Source organism: Lutra lutra, chromosome Y (assembly GCF_902655055.1).
Source record: "Lutra lutra chromosome Y, mLutLut1.2, whole genome shotgun sequence".
Taxonomy (NCBI): Eukaryota; Metazoa; Chordata; class Mammalia; order Carnivora; family Mustelidae; genus Lutra; species Lutra lutra.
In genome coordinates, this window is record NC_062297.1 from 1,649,717 (window position 1) to 1,661,072 (window position 11,356).

At 34.8% G+C, this 11,356-nt stretch overlaps 1 long non-coding RNA gene across 1 annotated transcript; it reads left to right on the forward strand.

Annotated features, from left to right (window-relative positions):
- The first annotated feature begins 3,905 nt into the window (after window positions 1-3,905).
- Window positions 3,906-7,864, forward strand: LOC125092632 (uncharacterized). The gene is made up of 3 exons (XR_007125023.1): window positions 3,906-4,162; window positions 5,124-5,215; window positions 6,855-7,864. It is a non-coding gene; the product is annotated as an uncharacterized LOC125092632 (long non-coding RNA).
- Window positions 7,865-11,356: the final 3,492 nt, after the last annotated feature.

Below are 11,356 nucleotides of genomic sequence, written 5' to 3' on the forward strand. Positions count from 1 at the left end.
TTTGTCATCCATGGCTTTTTCCAACCTAGCTATTGCCTGGATAATTGTTAGCCTGAATTCCCTTTGCGACATATTGTCTATGTCGATAGCCATTAGCTCTGTTGCAGAAGGCCCAGCCTCTGAATTTTTCTTGTGTTGGGCATTTCTCCTCCTAGTCATTTTGGTGAGAGATGACTGAACGGATGTAGCTGGATATATCGACTGTGGTGCAGTCACGATGCACCCTGGAACGCTTCTGAGCAATTAGGAGTCCCCACACAAATGAAAGAAAGAAGAAAGAGAGAAAAAAAGAAAAGATCGAGAAAAAAAATAGAGAGAGAGAGACAGGAAAAAAAAAGAAAGATAAAAGAGAAGGCTCAGCCCAAATGGGCCCCAAGGTAAGATTTATGAAGTATACAAAAAAAAAGACAAACAGAGAGACTGTTAAAAGTATATGACAAGAGAAAAAAAATATGTATATATAAAAGGAAAAAAAAAAAAAGAACCTTGTCAAAAAGAACCCCAAGTATAAGATTTATATAGTGTCAGGACAAACCCAAATACACAGAAACACTCAGAAAGAAAAAGATGGGAGAATGGATATAAATTCTCGTGTGGGCAAGGAAGGTTGTTTTGATTCTTCCTGGATGTGTCTTGATATCTTTGTTAAAGGACTGAACTTTCCTAAGATAAAGGGGTATTAAAAATTGGTTTATCTATAGGGGTAACATTGATTGGGGAAAGGGGATTTCCTTGAAGTTTAACTCTTATGAATATAAAAAAATAAAAATAAGAAAAGAATAAACTAAACTAAACTAAATTAATATTAAAAAAATTAAAAAATAGAAAAGTAAAAGAAAAATAGGGGTATATGAATCAAAAAGTTCAGGTTAAAAGGTTATTATGGAATTTGATGTACCTGATAGCCCACTCTGATGGTAAATAGGTTAAAAAATTATCTATTTTTAAAAAATGAAGTAGAATAATGGGAACGAATTAAAAATAAAAGTTGTATCTATGAAGTAGTGGTGGTTGTTTCTTGTCGTCGTATTCCCCAACCCCCATAATTGGCTTTCTGGGGGAGGGGGCTGCTATGTGGGTGTTCAGGCTGTGTTCCCTAAGTCCTCCCTCCCCCTGTCAAGTGGATGGGCTCTGAGGAAACCGGTTTTTCAGGCTTTTGTTCTCTGGAGGTTTTTACGTAAATTGCTTGTTCATTTGTTTTCTCTTGCCTTGATAGCTTTTGATGGCTTTTGGAGGTTTAGAGTAAAGCAAACTGCACCCCGACCTCCCTCTCAGAGAGAAGCCTCAGTCTGTTCCCCTCTGTGTGCTGCAGAGCACATAAGTTCCCCCTCGGCCGCTGGCAGAGCATGTTCTGAGTCGCGGTCCCTGGGGATGCAGGATCTTCTGCTTGTACCCAAAACCACGGCAGTGGTGGCTATCTGGGACACTCTGGACTGCCCGAGAGGTTCCAGGCAGCGATTGCACACCAAGATTTTCCCGGTGGCCCGGGCTGGGAGTGCCTGGTCTTTCTGAGTTCAAAAGCACCAGGGTAGCATCTGCGCACACCTCTCTCAGGGGAGGGTGTGGGCACGACTCAGGCTCTGATAGCACAGCACAGCACGTGCGTGGGGAAGGCAAAATGTCTGTGCTTCTGCCAGCTGGAAGGCTCCCAGCCCCTCACAGGAGCTGAACTCCAGGTGCTCTCAGATATGTTTGTGGCTCAGGGACCAAGACTTGGTTTCTCTGCCACACTCTCTCTGGCTCAGCCCCAGGGGTGGCTGTCCTGGGTTGGGGACTTAAGCCACTGTCCCTAACTGCACCAATTCCCACAATTTTCCCCCACAATACTTTGCTCTTTTTGTGTTCTTTCGACCAGACTGCAAGTTAAGGCTGGTCCCCAGATGCCGGGCAATCTCAGATTGGGGTATTACTTTCCAATCAGTCGCCTCTGGTGGCTCCCTCTCCATTTTGTTTATCTTCCGATATCAGTCCAACGTTCCCACTCTGCTTTACCTGCTCAGAAGTGTCTTTTGCCCCTGTAGAGATCCAGACGTGTATAATTTTGATCTCAGGCTGATTTCATGGGTGATCCAAATTCTTTGGTAGGTAATCAGCTCAGTTTAGGCTACAAGTTGAAACGGCGCCGCCTCCTACTTCCGTGCCATCTTGTCTCCTCTCCCCATAATATTTATTTTAATCAATACATAATCAATAATTAAGAATAATATACAATGATATACAACAATATATCCTATTATAATATATAATAATACATAACAATATAATAACATATACATATACATAATGTATAATAACATATACATAATATAATAACATATACATAATTTATTATTTTATAATAATATAATATATTTTAATATAATTTAATATTATATAATAAAACATATGATAATATATAGTAAGTATATAGAATATATTATACATATAATATTAAATATATAAATGCATATTTTATACATTTATATATTTAAATATATCATTATATATATTTTATATATAAAATATATGGGAGAGTTATATAATTATTATATATAATATATATTATATATTGGAAATTTTTATATATATGTGTATATATACATATAAAAAATAAAAAGTCTGTGTGTGTGTGTTATGTGTATATCTATATATCTATATATCTCCAAGTATTTTAAGGGTTAACTCTCTATGGTGGTACCTGTAATGATTAGCTACTCTGGCTTAAATTTTACTTCCTTTTTCAATTGAGCCAAGAAAGCAAAGTAAAACAAAAGAATACAACACCCCCCCAAAAAACAAAAAACAACAAACTTAGTGTAATAGTTGTTGAATGAAATCTACTCAAAGTCTCTCCTTCCCAAGCCATGCTTACAGAGAAAACTCACAGTTGTCTTCACTTAACGGTAACTTTGTTTTTCTAGGTGATGATCCCTTCCATTCTCCCGAGCTACAAAACATTTTTCTCTAGCCTGACTGTATATCCTGGAGGATCCCCACACAGAGCCCCTTGAAAACCTGCTCCACCTGGCCAATAGAGTTGACCACCTCCCCAAACCCCTTCCTTCCATGATGGGCACAGTGGTAACCCTCTCACACCTTTAAAAAGTTAAAGGCCCTGCCTGACAAAAAGTCAGGGCTGATGTCTCTCTAGATGTCTGGACCCTCCCCTCCTTTGGAAAGTGTATAAATTCTTTCCCTACTTGTTTCTCCATTCTTTGTGCAGTTCTCCACCCCACCTCCCCCACCCATCACTGGTCACCATAACAGTTGTGAAAGATTATTGTCTCTTCAGGTAATTTCTGAGTGTGCATCCAGCACTCAACATGTTTTGGGGTATTTTTAGAGCTGTCTGTTTTTCCTCCAAGTATCTCACTTCCCCCTAACTATTCCCCATGTGTTCAAACTGTTTCTTATTCATTATTATTTTCGCCTCATAGAACAATGTCATTTTGCAATGCTTTGGAGAAAATATTGTGTAGCCACTCTTTGGACGTGACAGAGTGTGGAGTCAGTGGCTCCTCTAATTCATCATTTCCTTTGTTGCTATCAACCTTTGTTGTCTTCCAGAGTTCTAATGAAGTTGAGACTCTTAATTTGCTGGTTTTACAGTGTTTTTTCTTAACATTGTTAGTTAAATTATAGTTAGTTGACTATAAGGCATATACAGTGCTATATTAGTTGCTGTACAGTACAGTGACTCAACACTTCCATAAAACTCTCAGTGCCCATCATAGACACCCCCCCTTCATCCTCATTGCCTGTTTTAATGCATCCCCCCACATCCTCCCCTCTGGTTACTGTCTCTGTGTTCTCTAGAGTTAGGAGTCTGTTACTTGGTTTGTCTCCCCTTTCCCCTGCCCTCTGGTCATTTCTCTTATTAAAGGGAATAGTATAAGTAATTTTTCTAGGCTAAATTATTATTTGGTCATGCATGTAAACTCCTACTTGTTTAAACCCAAGAATTTTTTTCTTTAAGAAAGTAGAGAGTAGGTGAAGAAAAACAGGACAATTTGTGAGTATTTTCTTAATATGTTAATTCAGAAGTAATTTGTGGGACATTTTGTGGACTATCGGTTTGAAACTTATTTGTTTATTTCTAAGGATAACAAAGCTGATGTAATTTTAAAGTACAATGCTGATGAAGCTAGAATTCTGAAGGCATATGGCGAGCTTCCAGAACATGGTAATATCAAAGTTACTGTATTTTTTGGTCCTATGATATTATTTGTTGGTGTTTAGATGAAGCCATTTTGATAGAATTTTGTCTTGTTTAAGTATTGTTTGTGTATGGACTTACAGAGTTAGTTTTTAGTGTGCTTGTCATATAAATATTTTTTGATACCTTATAGTTTAATACTTTAATAATAAATAGAAATCAGTTCCTTAAAAATATTCTTTTGGTAGTATCTATTAAAGAATACATTGTTACAATGTTTTCAGTGATTTTCAAGAAATTGTTAGTTTTCAGCTAAGAAAGGAAAACAGTTATGATACTGGTATTGATTTATATAGGAAAAAAATGCTCACTCTCTCTTAGCATAATAGTCTCCTGTAGAGTTCTTTATATTTTAATAGACATTTCTTTCCAATGGCAACAGTATTGCATTTTGATTGTAGTAATCATGAATATATTAAAATAAGCCCTTCATAACATCAAAGAGGTATTGTACTACTACCTAAGCTCATACTTTTCACTTAGCAGCTACTTTATTTTACATTTTATTATGAAAACACAAGATTTTACATAAGTGTGAGCTTTCTGATGAAATTATTGACATTTAAAGAAATGTTAAAATATATGAGACTCAGTACTTCATATTTCACTTTTACTGGGTGAGGATAAACATGAATTGGCCTGCTTCATTTACACTACCTTCATTAACAAAATACACTGCCTTTTTAAACAAAATCTTCATTGTAATGACTTAGCACTGAACTTGTTATTTCATTGTGAATTCACTTTGTGAGGTGCATTTTTCTGCAGTAGTAACATTTTTCTTGTAATGAAACATTGGTTGAATTGAAATATCTCTTCTAAGAATGTTTTGTGTAGTTCAGTATTTTATACCAGACATGTTTGTTTTTGTAGTCAAATTACATAATAATATCTTGAATATATAGGAGTGTATTTATTATGTCTTTAGCTAAAATCAATGATACAGATACATTTGGTCCTGGAGATGATGATGAAATCCAGTTTGATGATATTGGAGATGATGACGAAGACATTGATGATGTAAGTAATGGACAAAACCTTATATTTTTTTGTTTGCTTTGTTTGTGAATTATCTACAGAGAAACAAGGTCTTTCCTCAGCTTTCTTTAATGTAGGAGTGTTGAACACTTTAAGTATATATTAAGACCACTGCATGAATTTGAATATTCATTAATATTCAGAAACCAGGTAGTCAGATGTCTTACACTTTAAAAAACCTTATAATCCTTTGAAACATTTCTTTCTAAAAGAGCATTAGTAGCTCTAACAGTGGGCAATCCATAGTGAAAACTTGCTTAAGTGAGAATGTCTATAGAGACAGCTATTAAGAAATGCAGCAGTTTGAGAATGTGCCTTCTTTTGAATGAAATATTAGTAGGTTAACAGAAGAATCTTGTTTGAACCAGCTTGCTCAAGGACTGAAATTGCAACATACTCCAAAATGGAGGTCTGTTGTCAAGTTATATATGGGGATTACATTATTTTATCAGATATCACTGTTTGTTTTATGGAAAGTGATTGCTTTCTTACTAATAAAGCTTAAGTGTAACAAAAGTAATAAATGTCTCACTGTTCTGGTTTTATTTTATTTAAATAAAATTCATTTTGATTTTCTTAGAATGTGTATATGAAGTAATTAGGATAAGTTGAGCACCACAAGCGATACTGATGCTCATGCCACATTGGTAGTCACTGATCTAGAGCGGGGATCTCCAGATCTTTCAGACACTAACAGACACCTTTATTAAGAGCATTTTCAGACATTCACAGAAGTTGAGAGTTTCTAATGTCAAGTGGACACTTTTATGTACCAACAAGATTAGACAATTTACATTTTTCTATACTTGATCTATCACATCACATCAGTCCTTTTATTCATTTATAGATCCATATTTTTGATTGATCCATATTATTTTTAATATATTTTCAGATCATTCAGATTACTCCACGAGTTAAAGAAATATTGAGTACATACCTCCAATGTAGATTTTTACCAGATTTTTTTTTACCATGCATTTATATGCATTTTAAACATGAAATACTATATAAAAGTTGTGTACATTTTAAAGCATACCCATAAGTAGGAAATGAACAAGGATGAGAAACAAATATTGTTCTGCTATATTCTTCATGTACTTCCTTTGGGGAGCCTGAGCCAGAGGATTCTTAGGACTAAATTAATTTTTTGACAGTAGAATGATTATTTTCTGTGCCAAAACTTAACATACAGTTGTGTTGTGTATTAAGTAACATTTGAACATTGTGACACCTGTGGTGGAATTGAAGGCTGGGTGGGAGCTGAACGGTAGTGTGTATGTAAATATGAAGAGGAGATTTTGGTTTAGTACCACAGTTTTCCATTTTTAAGATTGCCACATGTCCATTCCTACTTGCAAAATATAAGATCTATAGTCACTAGCATGAGAAGAAAGAAGGTGATTCCAAACTATATTAAGAACAATGGTATAATCTACAACATTCTCAAAGAGTTCATAAAGACTTACTGGCAGCAGACAGGAATTGAGAAAAATTCTGTATGTACTTGGAATTTTTCCTTCTATTTTCCATAGAGTTTAGGGGTCCTTAATATGTAATAGATGATTTATTGTATTGTCAGAATTAATTTTTTCCATGGATTTCATGTTCTTTTCACTTACAGATCTGAATTGAACTCAGAGTTTGTGAAGATTATTCTACAATTTTGATTTTGGCCAGCACCTGTTAAGAAGACTAAAACTTCACTTAGTATGAACTTAGTTTGTTAAGACACACTGATTTATTTTCATTGTTCTAAAGTATTATATTTCTCTAAAAACTGATGAAACTGAATTACTTTAAGTGAAAATTTAACACTTTATTCATTCGATGCAATTGAATTTAGGAATAAAAGACTACAATTATAACTCACTGCTGTCAAACAACAGAAACAAGTTATTCCCACATGACTACTTTATTATAGTTAATAGGTGTTTTGAATAAATTGCCTTATCATTTTTGATAAAGCCTTGTTTTGATAAAGCCTTGTTCCAGCTAGTCTGTTTACATTCTTCTCTATATTCTAGTTATCTAGATGTTTTCTAAGATTTTTGACATACTTTAAGAAAGGTAGAAGTCAAGAAATGGAGCTATATTTGTATTTATGTACCCATATGTATTTTTATACTAAGTTTGATAACTTAAACATTCTTCTCATCATTTTACGTTGCCACCATCATTAAAAAAATATATATTTTCCAAAATGCAGTTTTTAGAACATGGGTTTGAAAAGCAGTTTTCAATTTGTTAGATTATCAGTTGCAATAATTCAGTGTTAGGTGACCTAATTATTTTTACATTGGAGGTATTGACATATTAGTTGATAGTATTTTTACCCAATGTGTATAGAAAATTTCTCAAGAACAACTTTTGATGATAAAACGAGACAGCCTTTTTTTTTTAATTTTACAGAATAGGTTGTGTTAAATGTGTCACTTATTGTCAAAAGTCATATGCATTGTGACCCATATTTTTGGGCTTTATGAACAATTAAATTACAATGTATAAAGGAAAAACTAATTTTATAGTAAGTTCTGTTAAACTAAGCCCTTCTTAAAGCCTTATCTGGGTTTTACCAAAGGGAAAGAAAGGAACCACTACTAAGAAATATAATAAAATGTGTTGTTGAGTATACTTTGTCCTTACTTTGTGTTATTGAAGTATTTAATGTATGTACCAACTTTCATGTACATTTTACTAGGAATTTAGATTAACCTTACTGTTTGACATTTTTATTTCAAAGTTATCAATTAATAAGGTAAAATTAAGGATGAGGCTAGTTAAACATTCCTACAGTTAAACTTTAACACAACCTCAATGGAAAAGATTCAAGTAGTTTGTAAAGCATAGCTCTCTTCCCTGACAATTTTTCAGCAGTGAGACTTAATGTAAAAAAAAAAATACACTTTCACCTGGTTACAAAATAATAAATATAAGAAATATAAAGGAGGTTTCACATGGTTTCATCTCACTTTACCATAATTTTACTTCCTAAGTGTGACATCCTGAGCCAACTCCAATGCCAGAATACATACATAATTAAATCTAAAAATAAGAAATAAAAATGCATAAATGTAGTTCATGGTTTTTATTCTTTGAAGTTCCTGTGAACATTTATGTAGGAGAAATGTATCTGAGACTGAGGACTAATTTAGAATACTTCTAAGAAACTAGCTCCGAAGAATTTATGTAGGGATTGTCCTCAAGGGTGATCAAAACTTGCCAAAACATGTAACTTTTTGTAAACAAAAGTATATTGAATTTACATATCCTCCAACATTTTGGCAAGGATGTCAGAACCTCTGTATATGACACAGTTCATGTTAGGTAGAGAGCCATTCAAAACATCTTTTTTCCTACATACTTCCTCTAACAAATACAGTTTATCTAAAGAATTTCTTTACGTCCAATTACCCTGCCAGTTTGTGTTTGCTAATTGTTAATGGTCCAATTGTTTGGTCCCTCCCCCAAAATTCCCTAACCTCTAATAATGATATTCGTATTAGAGGAGTGGCCTTTAGGAAGTTTTAGGGTCAGTGCTAAAAAAAAGACTTAAGGGGTACCTTCAACAGAATCCAAACCATACTGGCATGCTTATCATGGACTTCCAGTTTACAGCTGTGAGAAATAAATTTCCGTTGTTTATAAGCCCCCAGTCCATAGTATTTTGTTACATAGCCTGAAAGGACCAAGATTCTGATACGTATTTTTTCCTTGCTTGTCAGGAACACCCCAGCATAGTGTTTCATCTTGGAAGTTACAAAATCAGAATTATTAGTTGGATTAAAATTGTGGCTCAGGTATAGCATTGCATGGAAGTTATTTCAGTAAATTTCATGTAGGAATTTTCTAGGTATATGACTATATTTCAAATAAGGAATGGAAGCAGAAAGAAATGAAAAGCTGTTACATTCTCTGATTTCCACAACACCGTGCTATAGTCTGGAAAAGGAAATCAAAATATTGAAAGCCAAGAAAAACAACATTTATAGTGATGTGGCACTGAACAACCTTTGTTAAGAGGTTGTACAATGATTTGTAGGGTTGCATTTTCATGCACTGTTTACTCCACTTGTATTTAGAGTAAAAATACATTGTATGTTTAGAGTGGCTAGTAATCCATTTGCGTAGGAAGACTGGAGACAGTTGACTGTTGATTTTCTTTTTTGAAACATCCAAACAAAAGAAACTCTCTTAAAGATCCTATAAACTGTGCATTATGATGGGCAATTTTGTACTTTATTAACAAATGACCATTGGGGATCGAGCTAAACATAATTGCTTACAAAATGTAATTGGTGACTTAATTCAACCTGTTTTGAGTAAGTAGTCTTTATGCTGTCAGTATTCACAAATAGGTAAATATGTTTTGAATGAAACACTTAGATTTATTCATAAATTTACCTGTATTTTATACAGATTTTAATGACTAGTCTTGATTAACCTAACAGAATGAAAAACGTTTTTTTCTCTTTTCTAATTGTAGTAAATATAACATAAAACTTACCATCACAGCCATTTTTACATGTACAATTCAGTGGTATTAAATAGAGTCACATTGCCAAACCACCATTACCACCATCCATGCCCATATAACTCTTTTCGTCTTCTAAAACTGATATTTTACCCACTAAATGATAATTCACCATACTCATCCAAAGCCCTACTGGCAACCATTGTTATACCTAATATCCTTATGATTTTGACTATTCTAAATACCTCATAAAACTAGAATACCGGAGCGCCTGGGTGGCTCAGTGGGTTAGAGCCTCTGCCTTCCGCTCAGGTCATGATCCCGGGGTCCTGGGATCGAGCCCCATCGGGCTTTCTGCTCAGCAGGGAGCCTGCTTCCTCCCCTCTCTCTCTGCCTGCCTCTCTGTCTGCTTGTGATCTCTGTCAGATAAATAACATCTTAAAAAAAAAAAAAAAAAACTAGACTGCGGCATTTGGCTTTGTGCCTAGTTTATTTCACTTAGCATAATGTCCTCAAGGTTAATCCTTGTTGCAGTTTATGTCACAGTTTCCTCCCGTTTACAGGCTGCATAAATGCTTCATTGAATGTGCATACTACATTTTTCTTACCCATTTATCTGTTAGAGAAAGCTTGGATTGTGTCCACGATTTAACTATTGTCAATAATGCTGCTATGAACATTGGTATATAGGGAGGGTCTTTTGAGACTCTGTTCAGCTTCTTTGGATACATAATGAAACAAATTGCTGGATCATACCACAGGATTTTTTGTTTGTTTGTTTGTTTGTTTGTTTGTTTTTTGCTTGCTTGTTTGCTTCCATAACTTGCAGAGCAGCAGATGCCCAATTTTACGTTCACATCAACCGTGCATGAAGGTTCCAGTTTCTCCACATACTCTCCAATTTTTTCTATGTTGTTCTGTTTTAAAATATATATCCTGGATGTGAAGTGGTATCTAATTTGGATCTACATTTATGTAATTATTAGTTACAGTAAGCATCTTTGCAAATGTTTATCTGCCATTTCTATATCTTGGAGAAATGTCTATTCAGGTCCTTTACCCATTTTTAAAATTTATTTTTATTAACATATAATGTATTATTTGTCCCCGGGGTACAGGTCTGTGAATCATCAGGCTTACACATTTCACAGCAGGGGTACATACATACATACACATACATATCCTCCCCAGTGTCCATCACTCAGCCACCCTATCCCTCCCCACAACCACCGCCACCTCCCCCCTCAGCAACCCTCAGTTTGTTTTGTGAGATTAAGAGTCTTTTATGGTTTTTCTCCCCCCTGATTCTATCTTGTTTCATTTTTTCTTCTTTACCCCCTAGCCCCCCTACCCAGCCTCTCAAATTCCTCATACATGGAGATCATATGATAATTGTCTTTCTCTGATTGACTTATTTTTTTCAGCAAAATACCCTCTAGTTCCAAGAGCCCTCACCAGCTGACTGACGAAAATCCCATCTCTAGAGCAGACCCCCCAAAAAATAATAAAAAAAAAAAAATACCCTCTAGTTCCATCCACAACCTTGGCAAATGGCAAGATGTCATTTCTTTGGTGGCTGTGTACTATCCCATTGTATATATGTACCACATCTTTATCCATTCATCTGTCGATGGACATCTAGGTTCTTTCCA